Below are 13,851 nucleotides of genomic sequence, written 5' to 3'. Positions count from 1 at the left end.
GAAAATTTTTAGACAGTAACCACTTTTTTTCATTCAAACATCATGGGAAAACACATGGACCTATGTAAGCCCAGTAAGAACAAGGTGTCCATCTCCCATCTGGCTAGAGTGGTAAAAGAGCTTTATTTGAGGAAGGATTTTAAGCACTGTGAAGTGGTGCCAGGGACTTCCTGTGGTGTCCATGGAAGACATGTGGAATGCAGTAATGAGGCAGTTCAACCCCTCACCCAACAGGCAGGCAAAACTCCCACCACCCAGTATAACAAGATAACCTCCATGGAGTGTCCATGGAGACCAAGTGAGAAACCTGACAGTGATGAGGTGGAATTCTCCATTTACTACCACAGCAATACAACAAAGAAAGCCAGATAAAAGAGTAGATTTAAATAAGATCCAGAGTCTTATGGCTTAATATCCAAAATATCAAAGTTAGAGTTGAAAATACCAAAAATCAGAAAAATCGTACACTGATTGAAAAAATTCAACATATGACAACACTACATAAGAGAGAGAGATGTTGGAAATATCTGACAAAGATTTTAGAGCACAATAAGAACTTTTAATTAACAACTACAACCCTCAATTGGAAGATAAAAAGAAAAGGCTCAGCAAAGAAACAAAAACTTCCATAAAAGCTAGAAGATAAAATGAAGGGATAAATTTAAATTTTAGAACTGAAATCTGCAACTGAAAATTTGCAACTTTAAAAAAATATTTAATGAATAGAATAAGCAGAAAATAGAAATAACAGAGAAGAGTATCAATAAACCTGAAGATGGAATGAAGCATAAAGAGAAAATAGACTAAAAACAAACAAACAACAAAACCTCATTGGTCTGTGGGAAACAACAAATTTCAACATTCACATCATTGGAGTTCAAAAGATGAAGAGAAAGAGGGAAGAACCTAAAAGTAACAATAATTACTGAAACTTCCATAATCTTACAAAAAACCAAAACCAACACAATAAAAACTCCAAGTCCTGAACAAGATTAGGAAACAAATTTCAAACAAATCCACAAGTAGAGGAAATAAAATTTTGCTGATATGGGTAATGCATTTCTCATCATAAACCATGGAGACCAAAAATAAGAGGCAAAACATTTTTTAAAGGCAGATATAACTGTTCATTCAATCTTCTTTACAGATAAATATGTTTTGTTTTCATTTTCAGGAATGAAGATAAAATGATATCTCCAGTTGAAGGAACAATAAAGATAACTTGTCACTGGTGGATATAATTTTTAATATTGCTAAAGAGGTTACCTGAAAAAAAAAAAAAAGGAAATAATAAAGAACAGAACATCAGGAAGGAAGGAAGAACACTAGAAAGAATAAGTGTATGAATAAATATAATGAATTCTCCTTCTCTTGGGTTTCCAAAATCATGGATGAGGGTTGAAGCACATATTTGTTTATTTATTCATTTATTTATATTTTTAAAAATTTTACTTGGTCTTTTTATACAAGCTTGGAATATATCTTATTCTAATTAAGACCCCAGTCTTGAGAATGTGCATGATGGTGAGATTCGCTGTGGTGTAGTCATATATTTACAGAGGACAATGAGAGTCTCTAGATTCATCCATTTACCAGCAAATGTCATAAAGTCATTCTTTTTTTGACTGAATAATATTTAATTATGTACATATATAACACAATTTCTTTATTCATTCATTTGTTGATGGGCATCTAAGTTGGTTCCATAGCTTAGCCATTGTGATTTGAGCTGCTATAAACATTGATGTGGCTGTGTCACTGTAGTATGCTGATTTTAACTTCTTTGTGTATATACCAAGGAGTGGGATAGCTGGGTCAAATGGTGGTTCCACTCCTAGTTTATTGAGGAATCTCCATATTGCTCTTCAGAGTGGTTGTACCAATTTGCAGTCCTACCAACAACATATGCATGTACCCTTTTCCCTAAATTCTCACAAACATTTATTGTTATTTGTATTCTTTTTTTAATTGATTCTTAATTATACATGATAGTATAATTCATCTTGATAAAATTATACAAGTACTGGATATATCTTATTCTAGTTAGAACTCCATTCTTATGGGCAAACAGGTTGGAGGGATTCACTTAGGTAATTTCATATGTGTGCATAGGAAAATTATGTTAGATTTATTCTACTGTCCTTATTCTTAACTCACATCCCTCCCTTTCATTTCCCATTGTCTAATCTACTAAAATTCTCTTTTCCCTCCCCCCCCCCACTGGTTTATTGTGAATTAGCTTCCACATATCAACAAAAATGTTCAACTTTTGCTTTTTTGGGGATTGGCTTATTTCACTTAGTAGGATAGTCTCCAAATCCATCCATTTACTGGCAAATGTCATAAAGTCATTCTTCTTAATGACTAATATTCAATTGTGTATATATACTGCAATTATTAAATTTATTTGTCTGTTGATGGACATATAGGTTGGTTCCATACGTCCATAGCTTAGCTATTGTGAATTGTGCTTCTATAAACCTTTGTGTAGCTGTGTCACTGTAGTATGTTGATTTTAAATCATTTGAATATATGCTGAGGAGTGAAATAACTGGCTCAAATGGTGTTTCCATTGGTAGTTTTTTGAGGACTCTCTACCCTGCTTTCCAGAGGGGTTGCACCAATTTGCAGTCCTATCTGTAAGATCAGATGGAGGTAACCTAAGGACAGGTAGGCCAGAGAAAATTTTATTGGGACACTCTCAGGCGAGGTTCACTGGTCCTCCAGGGTGAGGGCTGGGGCGGAGGGCAGGGGAAGTCACACAGGACAGCTCTGGCAGGGTGACCTTTTTGTAGTCCGGGTTAGGTGTGGGGAAGGCTTGAGGGTTTAGTGTACCCTTGGGGTTGGCTGGAGATCCTGCAGGGACTTGTGTCCCTCTGGAATTGGCTGGGGACTCTGCTAACTGATGGTCGGTTGCCAGACACCATTAGATTCTATGTGTCAGCACCTGATTGGTTGTTCCCCAGAACATGATGGAGCTACAGTTGTTCCTTGGCGCATGAGTGGGCTGCCCCATCCAGCCACCTCAGACCGCCCTAATGCCACCAACAATGTATGAGCATCCCTTTTCCCCACATCATTGCCAACATTTGTTTTTACTTGTATTCTTAATAATTGCCATTCTAATTGCAGTGAGATGAAACATCTCTGTAGCTTTAATTTGCAATTCTCTAATTGCTAGGGCTCTTGAACTTTTTTTTCATATATTTATAGATCATTTGTATTTCTTCTTTTAAGAAAGGCATCTTCAGTTCCTTTGCCCATTTATTGATTGGATTTGGGGGTTTGTTTTGTCTTGTTTTCTGTTTGTTTTTGGTTTTTGTTTGTTTATTTATTTATTTTTTGGTATTAAGCTTTTTGATTTCTTATATATCCTGGAATTTAATGCCCTATCTGAGGTGCAGGTGGAAAAGATTTTGACAAAGATTTTCTCCCATTTTGTAGGTTTTCTCTTCACCCTCTTGTTTCTTTTGCTGTAAAGAAACTTTTTAGTTTGATGCCATAACATTTATTGATTTTTTATTTTATTTCTTATACTTCAGGAGTCTTGTTCAGGAAGAACAACATATTTCAATTGTTACTTGGCAATATGTTCAAGTGTTTGGCTTACATTTTCTTCTAGTAGGTACAGTTTCTGCTCTAATTCCTAGGTCTTTGATCCACTAAGAGTCAATTTTTGTGCAGGGTGAGAGATAGGGGTTAATTTTCATTCTGCTACATGTAGAGTTCCTGTTTTTTCAGCACCATTTGTTGGAGAGGGTATCTTTCCTCCAGTGTGTGTTTTCGTGTTTTGTATATTATGAGATATCTGTATTTATGGTGGTTTGTCTCAGTGTCTTCTATTCTGTTCCATTAGTCTTTACATCTGTTTTGATGGAACTATAATGCTCTTTTTGTTACTTTATTTCTGTAGTATAATTTAAGGTCTTGTATTGTGATGCCTCCTGTTTTATATTTCTTGCTAAGAAGTGATTTATCTATTCTGGTCCTCTTATTTTTCCAAATGAAGTTTAGGATAGCCTTTTCTATTTCTGTGAAAAATATCTTTGGAATTTTGATGAGCATTGGATTGAATCTGTATAGCATTTTTGATAGTGTGGCCGTTTTGACAATATTGATTCTGCCTATCCAAGAACATGGGAGGTCTTTCCATCTTCCAAGGTCTTTCTCAGTTTCTTTTATTAGGGTTCTGTAGTTTTCATTGTAGAGATACTTCATCTTTTTCATTAGAATGATTTCTAATTTTTTTTTTTTTTGAGACTATGTGAGTAGGATGACTTTCCTAATTTCTGTTTCAGCCAATTCATCACTGGAATATAGGAATGCAATTGATTTGTGGGTGTTAATTTTGTATTCTGCTACTTTGCTGAATATGTGTATGAGTTCTAGAAGTTTATTGGTGGAGTTTCTTGGGTCTTCTAAATATAGAATCATGTTGCTGGCAAACAGATAAAGTTTGTGCTCTTCTTTTCCTATTCACGTTACTTTGATTTTTTTTTTTTTCTTTTGCCTGACTGCTCTGTCTAGAGTTCTAAGGAGTATGTTGAATAGAAGTGGTGAAAGTGGACATCCTTGTCTTGTTCCTGTTTTTAGAGAATATGCTTTCCATTCCCTCCCCCATTTAGAATGACGTTGTCCTTGGGTTTGTCATATAGCTTTTACAATGTTGAGTACGTTGCTTCTATGCCTAGTTTATCCAGTGTTCCAAAATTAAATGGATGCTGTATTTTGTCAAATGCTTGTCTGCATCTTTTGAGAAAATCCTATGATTCTTATATTTAAGTCTATTTATGTGGTAAATTATATTTATTGATTTCCATATGTTGAACCAATCTTGTATCACACCAATGAAAACAACTTGATCATGGCGCACTTTTTAATGTGTTTTTCTATATGATTTGTCAGTATATTATTGAGATTTTTCTGATTTTGGTATCAGGGTGATACAAGTTTGGAAGAGTTCCCTCCTTTTCTTTTTTATGGAATAATTTGAGGAGAATTAGTATTAATTCTTTTTATAAAGGCCTGGAAGAACTCTGCTGAGAATCCATCTGGTCCTGGCTTTTCTTCATTGGTAGGTTTTTGATGGCTTCTTCAATTCCATTAAGTTGATCTGTTTAAACTTTCTATAACCTCCTGGTTCAATTTGAGTAAGTCACATGTCTCTAGGAATTTGTAAATATTTTCAAGATATTCTAATTTTGGGTGCATAAATTTTCAAAGTAGTTTCTATTTTCTCTATTTCTGTAGTGTATGTGGTGATATTTCCATTTTCATCACAAATTTTAACAATTTGAGTATTTTCTTCCTTTTTTAGAGTTTTCTTGGCTAAGTGTTCATCAATTTTGTTTATTCTTTCAAAGAACCAAATTTGTGATTATTGACTTTTTTGAACTTTTAAATCTCAATTTCATTGAGTTTTGCTGCTATTTTGATTATTTTCTGTCTTCTATTGATTTGGGTGTTGACTGGTTCTTCTTTTCCTAGGGTCTTGAGATATAATGTTGGATTATTTATTTGTTATGTTTCTATTCTTTCAAAAAATGATCTCAATGCTTTGAACTTTCCTCTCTGAACCACCTTTATACTGTCACAGAGGTTTTAATATGCTGGATCACTATTCTCATTTACTTCTAAGAAATTTTTATTTCAACCTGACTTCTTCTGCTATCCATTCATCATTCAATATTGAATTATTTAGTGTCCAGGTATTAGAGTATTTCTACTTTTGTCTTATTACTGATTTCTAATTTCATTCCCTTATTAACCAATAGTATGCAGGGTATTATCTCTATTTTTCTTATTTGCTAAGAGTTGCTTTATGGCCTAAGATGTAGTCTATTTTAGAAAATATTTCATTTGCTGCTGAGAAAAAGGTGTGTTCAGTCATTGATGAATTAAATATTCTATATATGCCTCTTAAGTTAGGATTTTGCTTATATTTTTTAGTTTCGTAGCTTCTTTATTTACTTTTTGTTGGGATGATCTATCTATTGTTGAGAGAGGTGTTAATGTCACCCATATTATTGTGCTGTATTCTGTTTGATTCTTGATATTGAGGAGGGTTTGTCTGATGTACATAGCTGCTCCATTATTTGAAGCATAAATATTTATGACTCTTGTTTCTTCTGATTATATTATTGCCTTAAGCGGTATAAAATGAACATCTTTGTCTCTTTGGATTAGCATTGATTTGAAATCCACTTTTTCTGATATGAGAACAGAAATCCCTGCTTGTTCACAAGGACCATGTGAATAATATATTTCTTCCCATCCTTTTGCCTTCAGTCTGTGGATGTCTTTGTCTATGAGTTGAGTGTCTTGGAGAAAACCTATTGTTGGGTCTTCCTTTTTGATCCAATCTGCAAGCCCAAGCCCATTATGTCTTTTGAATGATGAGTTCATACAATTTATATTCAGTGCTATTACTGAAGGATAGTTTTTACTTTCTGGCATTTTGGTTTATTTATAGTTTGTAAGTTGAATTAGATTCTTTGAGTAATCTTCTAGTGTTGTTTCTCCCTATACTGGTTTTCATTTTTATTCTCCATTGCTTCTTCATGAAATACTTTATTGAATATGTTTTATAGTGCTGGCTTTCTAGTTGTTAATTATTTTAAATTTTGTTTATTGCAGATAGTTTTTATCTCATTTTCAAACTTGAAGCTTAATTTTTGCTGAATACAGTATTCTTGGTTGGCATTTATTTTCTTTCAGGGGTTGATATATATTATTCCAATCCCTCCTAGTTTTTAGAGTTTGGGTTGAAAAATTGGCTGAGACCCAGATTGGTTTACCTCTGAATGTGATCAGTCATTTTTCTCTTTTTGCTTTTAAAATTCTATCCATTTTCTGTAAGGGAGGCATTTTCATAATAATGTGTCTTGGAGTGGATCTATTGTAATTTTGTATATTTGAGTCGTATATGCATCCTGCATTTGATTTTCCATTTCATTCTTAAGGTTTGAGTCCTTTTATTGTGTAGCTCAATGAGTTGTTGGTTGGGGTTTAAGACTTCTCAGCTTCTCAGGAGATTAGTATGAGATGATATGGGAAGAACTGTCCATTCCATTTCCAGGGTGTGTTTGGCACTAGGTTCTGTGAGAGAAGTTCTTGTAATTGGAGTTCCTGGTTGCAAGGAATTAAGTTTAGTGAGGTTCCAGTTGGTTTACTGCATGGCAAATTGCTGGCAGTGTTGAATCAACATACCTCTAGAGCATGGTAAATACTGATCTACATTGGGAGACTGTACCCCAGAAATATCCCCAGGGTGCCACTCATGGGACAGGGGAGCTTAGTTTTTGTGCTTCTGTTGCTCTCAGATATTGCCCTTTCTGGCCTTCTGGAGTCAATTACCAAGCCACCAAAATGGCAGGCCTGAAGGCTTATCAGTGGGCTGGGTGGGGATGCTAGGTGGGCCAGGACTAGGCAGTATGTATGGTCAGGGGCAGGATAGGCAAGCCAAGAGCCAAGTGCCCTTACACTCACCCTTTTAGCTTCTGGTCCTGCTATAGCTAGGCTTGTGAGCAAGCCCCTGTAAGATGTGGGACTCACAGAGTTGTGGAGAACCCAAGTCTCTTCAACCTGTGTTAGCCTAAGCAAAATGCTATCAGTTTCTGATTTTCTACGGGTTTATTAGACTCAGTTAAGTCTTTGCTATGCTCAGCTGGGTTCAATTGGACCTAGCCACAAACTCACAACAGGTCTGGGTTTCCAGTTTCTGTTGGCGCCACAGCACTGTAGTCCCAGGATGGCTTCTGGTTCAGCTCTCTGCAATTAATAAAATCTGGGTGAGTTTCAAACAGTCTCTGGTTTGGCTAGGCAAGACTGCTCCTATGGTCTCAGGATTTTCCACTCTATGCTTCAGGGAGAAGTAGTATTCCTGCCACTTGACTTCTATGTAGCCAAGCTAGGAGAAATGCTACTTCACTTTACTCCACCATCTTGCCTGACACCTTAAAGTATATTTTAGCTACGCAATATGTTCTAAATATACCTGGAGGTTATATTTTAAATAATTATGTTTTAAATATGGTATCATATAAAGACATATTAAGGGGAGTAAAGTTTCTGTAATTTACTGAAACTATCAAAATGATGATACCAATAGATTATACAACTTTAGCGAGTTGTGCAAATTTAATACTTATGAAAACCATTAATAAACTATACAAAGAAACACTCCAGAATACTATGCATCAATCAAAAATAATTATAGTAAATGTTCAAGTAATCCATAGCAAGGCAGGATAAATAAAACAAAAACCAGAACAGACATAACTAAGAGAAAAATAAAGAAATAAAATAGTGGTCTTGAAACATACATAGCTTAGCAATAAGTTAAATGTAAATAGTCTAAATTTGTGAACTAAAGGATACAGATGGGCATTGCACATTTGACCACATGAAAAGTCATACCTAGTCTATCTGTAATTCACTTTAAATATAATTATGGATAAGTTGAAAAAATGATAGAAAATATGCATCTGCAAATATTAATTTTTAAAAGAAAAAGTAGTTATATTTATGTCAAAACACACTTCAAAACTAGAAAAATTACCAGGTACAAAAGAGTTAATCCACAAAGAACAACTATATTACTAAATGTGTATAAACCAAACCAAACAGCTGCAAAATATGTGAAGCAAAAATAAAAATCAATAAAAGAGAAATAATCAAAAGCATGACTATATTTGGTGATGCCAACTGTTATGATTTAGATATCAGGTGTCTCCCAAAAGCTCATCTATGAGACATGAAAGAAAGCTTAGAGGTAAAATTATTGAGTTGAGAGCTTTAACCTAATCAATGCATTAATCCACTGAAAAATATTAAGAGGATTGTGACTGCAAGCAGGTAGGATATGGCTTGAGTAGGTAGGTCACTGGGATTGTGTTTTTGAGGTATATATTTTGTCCGTGGTAAGTCTTGTTTAGTCTCTCTTGACTTCCTAATTATTGGGTCCTGAGCTGCTTTCCTTCTCCACATCTTCCACCATGATATTGTGCCTTACCTCTGGCACCGAGGAAAGAGCTGGCCATCTATGGACAGAGATCTCTGAAACTGGAGCCCCAAATAAACTTCTTCTCTAAAATTGTTCTTGTCAATTCTTATGGTCACATCAGTGAAAAGCCATTTAAAACACCAACACACCTATCTCAACAATTAAAAAAGAATCCACGTATTATACTAGTCAGCAAACTAAAAATAATTTTAATGATTCAATGTATCTCTGATCATAATGAGTAAAAAGAAGTTAATAAGAGAAAATATCAGGAAAGTCCTCAAAGAGTTAGAAACTAAACAGCATACTCCTAAATAATTTGACTATGCCTTAATCAAAATTAAAAATAAGTGGAAATGAAGAAAATGAAAATAAAGTATATCAAAACTTGGAAAACACAGCTTACACTGTGGAACAGAGGGAAATTTATTGCACTAAAAGTTTACATAAGAAAAATGGAAAAATTCAAGTCAATAATTTAACCTCTCTGTTCAAGAAACTAGAAAGCCAAGAGCCAAATACACTCAAAGAGAAAAGGAAATGAAATAATAAGGATAAGAAATCAATTAAACTAAAAGAGAAACGAACGGAAAGAGTAAGTGAAACAAAAAACTTTTTCTTTGTTAAAACTTACCAACCTCTAGCAAGACTGACAAAAAAGAAAGGATCTACAAATCACAAAACTAGTAATAAAAGAGAGGATATCACTTCCAACAGTGCATATATCAGAAGGGTAATGAGAGAACACAATGCACCAATCTACACAAAAGAATTTGGCAACTTAAATGAAATAGACCAATTTCTGGAAAAAATAAAAACCACAAGAGCTCACCCATTATGAAATCAATGATTTGACTGTTCCTAAACCTATTAGGAAATTAAATTTAGAAATTAAGACTATGTGATGTAATTGGGATTTCTATCAAATTTTTAAAGAAGAATTAATGTTAATGCTATGCGATTTTAGGCAGACAATAGAAAAGAAAAAAAATATTTGTTTTATACAGTCTGTGTTGCCCAGATAACCAGGGAAGGCAAAATAGTTTTTTTAAAAAAATGCCGCACAAAAACATTCTTTAAAAGCTTAAATGCAAAATCTCAATAAAATATTTACAAATTGAATTAATCAATACATAACAAAATCAACAAGGTTTATACCAGCTATAAAAGGCTAGTTCCACATTTAAAAATCAATCAATTTATCCATGACATTAACAACTGAAGAAGAAATAATCAAATGAATTAATGATGAGAAAGAAAATGACAAATTTTAACACCATCGTGCTAAAAACTCACAAAATAAGAATAAAAAGCATCATCTTAACTTCATAAGGAAATTACTTTTTTGAAATACCCTACAGCTAAGTTTATTCTGAATGGTGAAACAGAAATGCATTTCCCTAAGATCAAAAACAATGTAAGGGTAGGTGCTCTCACCATTCTCATTCAGCATAGCACTAAAAACTGTAGTTACTGCAATAAGGCAGTAAAAAAGAAGGAAATAATTCAAACACTTTGAAGATTAAATAATGCCACCACTATTTTTAGAAGACATGAAAGTTTATAATGAAAAACTAAAGTAAATCTTTGAAAAGTAAAACCTCCAAGAACTAAATTCCATATTCAACAATACTGTAGGATTATAAATAGATATATACATGTATATATACTAGCAACGAACACATGAACCCCAAAATTGAAAATGCAATGCTATTTGTAATTGCCAGTGTAAGTAAAATAAGTGTAAATCTAATAAGACATGTATGCATAGAACTTGTAGGATAAAAATTAAATTAATGAAATCAGTTTTTAAAAATACGTAAACATACAGCAAGACAAACTTTGTTCAAGTATTGGAAGATAAAAAAAATAATAATAAATATACCACTTTCCTCAAATTGATATAAATATTTTACATGATTTCTATCAAATTTTCCACAAAATATTTTTAGAAATAAACACATGATTCTAAAATCTATATATACAAGAAAAGTAAATATAACTGAAACTATTTTGAAAAATAAAAGAATTTTTGTATCCTATTTCAAGACATCTATAACAATTTACACTATGTTGTGTACAAGTATTGTGATAGACATATAGGTCAATGGAATGACAGAAAACCCAGGAACAGACCCAACCAAATATGCCCCACTGGTTTTGACTTAGGTGCAAAAGCAATTCAATGTAGAAAGAATAGTCTTTTTCAACAGTGTTGCCAGGGCCATGCACATGCACAGGGAAGAAAATGTACTTGAGCCTACTCCTCACACCTGGCACAAAAACTGGATTGTGAACCTAAATGTGAAACAGAATTATAAAACTTAAAGAACAATATAAAGGAAATCTTCAAGATTTAGAGCTAGGAAAAGAATCCTTAGACTTCAAAACAAAAGTACAATCCATAAAAGGATATACTAATAAATTAGACTTCATCAGAATTTAAAACTTTGCTCTGTGAAAAATTCTGTTATGACAGTGAAAAACTGAGTGACAAACTTAGAGAAAATATTTTCTAAACACATATTTGGCAAAACATGTCTTGACTATGTAAGTATCTTTCAAAACAAAGGCTGGGGCTATAGCTCAGTGATAGAACCCTTGCCTAGCATGTGTGAGTACCTAATTTAACACTAAAAGAACAAACAATCGAACCAGATAAAAAGTAAAAGATACAGGCAGACATTTCACTGAGGAAAATATCCAGGAGGAAAACGCACACATTAAACTTAACTTCATAAGCCTTTAGGAAATGCAAATTCAAGCCATAAGATATCACTAAACACATACTGGGAAGAATACAAATGACAAAACCAAGTGCCAGGAATGATTCAAGGAAACAGGACCACTGATACATGGTGGGAATATAAAAGTTACAGCGACTTTTGAAAGCAGTTTGAGTCTAACAATGGTACTCCAGATCATTTATCACAGAGATATAAAAACATGCTCACAAAATGTTCATAGCAGCTCTATTTGTAATATCCGAAGAACTGGAAACAACCAAGATAGTTAAGCTGCAGTGCATTCATATCATGAAATACTAACCAGTACTTTTGAAAAGAAGTACTATTGATACACAACAATTTATCCCCAAAAATTGATTGAAAAAAAAATGTCAATCCCCAAAGATTATGTAATGTATGTACCTTAGTCAGCTTTTTGCTGCTGTGACCAAAACATCTAACGAAAATAATTTTAGAGGAGGAAAAGTTTATTTGGGGCTCATAGTTTCAGAGGTCTCAAGTCCATAGATGGCCAATTCCATCTGGGCCCTAGGTGAGGCAGAATATCATGGCAGAAAGATGTGGAGGAAGAAAGCAGCTCAGAACATGACAATTGGGAAGTAGAGAGAGCAAGCTTACTCCACAGTGACAAGACATAAAGCCCACAGTCAGGCCTCTAATTACCCACCTCTTCTTGCCTCATCCTACCTGCCTATAGTTACCACCTAGTTAATCCATTTAAGTGAATCAATGCCCTGAATTGTTTAATACTCTCATAACCCCATCATTCATCCTCTACACTTTCTCACATTGTCTTACATATGAGCGTTTGGGGGACTATGAAACCATAATAGTATGACTCCATTTATATAAGTCCTCGAAATGAAAAAAATTGCAGAAACACAGAATAGATTAGTTATTTCCAGGGGTCAAGAATAAGAGGTGGGTGGACTTTGTAGTACAGGAACAAATACATGCTATAAAAAGTCATTATGGGGGATTCATATAAATGATAACAGTGTTCTGTATCTTCCTTATTGTGTGTGGATGTCCCTATCTTCATTGTAATATTGTTCTGCTAATTTTCGTTAGGAGAAGGAGGATAAAAGATACATGGGACTTGCCTGCATTATTTCTTACAACTGCATGGAAATCTACAGTTATCTTAAAACATAAAGTTTATTTTTTAAAAAACCCTTTCATGAAGAAAACATACTAAATGTGTAGAGATAAATATGTGTATACCATGTTTTCAGACAGTGAAATGTTAAGCACAACACATTTTTATATCTTATTAATATTCTTCAATAGTTTTATGTTGAACATATGCTAGAATAACCTTCATTCTCCGCAGCTGGCTGCTCTTTAAACTTCATTTGATCCTCACTCAGAATTGGATGATGACCAAGAAGAGCGCTACACTGTGGGAGAGCAAAATGAAGCAGAGCCGGCAACACAGACCCTCAGGAGGATCTGGCTCCAGGCTACTTCATCCCAGCAGCACACCTGGCTCATGTCTGAAGTGGTCACCTATAGAGCACTTTCATTACGATTCCTCTTGGGTCTCACATTTCCATTTGATGGAGCCATGAAAAGTGTGTATCCCTTGGGCCCTTCCCTGGGAATGAACAATAATAATAAAAGTTGAACCATTCTTTGAAAATAAATTTCAATATGGTTAAAAGCCTCCTGCTTCCTTTGTGGCTTTGGTTTATGATTTCACAAAAAGTAACTTGTGGAAAATGCAGTAAAGCAGATTTCAATAGATTGTGATTGTAGCAGAACTTTGTCCTCTCTTGCCACGTGCCCTTGGAAAAGTCATTAAGCCATTCTGTTTTCTTGTTTATAATTTGAGAAAATGGCCAGCTGTACTTCCTAGGAATATTTCTTACCTAGCAAATGTGCCAAAACCTGTTAAAAGTTAAGGAAATATTTTTAGATGCCCAAGACATTAATTTCATTCCAAATTCAAGTGACATTGACTTTTACTGACTTCTTATAGTATATTTGTACTTTACATTTCTTTTCTTCCAGTATTGTAAGGTTGGATTTATTTTTGGTCAATAAAATATTTTTGTGAAAAATATTGGTAGTGGAGATCAAATCAGCTTCCAGCCTAAC

The 13,851-nt window shown here is 34.0% G+C and overlaps 1 long non-coding RNA gene across 1 annotated transcript in view; it reads left to right on the top strand.

Moving 5' to 3' along the window:
* Positions 1 to 13,366, top strand: part of LOC306641578 — a 110,649-nt gene extending 97,283 nt beyond the window's left edge. Inside the window, exon 3 of the long non-coding RNA XR_013758202.1 lies at positions 13,085 to 13,366. This is a non-coding gene — a long non-coding RNA (uncharacterized lncRNA). The remainder of the gene's footprint in view (positions 1 to 13,084) is intronic.
* Positions 13,367 to 13,851: the final 485 nt, after the last annotated feature.

The sequence above is a fragment of the Sciurus vulgaris genome (genome assembly GCF_902686455.1).
Source record: "Sciurus vulgaris genome assembly, chromosome: 1".
Lineage (NCBI taxonomy): Eukaryota > Metazoa > Chordata > Mammalia > Rodentia > Sciuridae > Sciurus > Sciurus vulgaris.
This window is presented reverse-complemented; position numbering and strand designations above follow the sequence as displayed.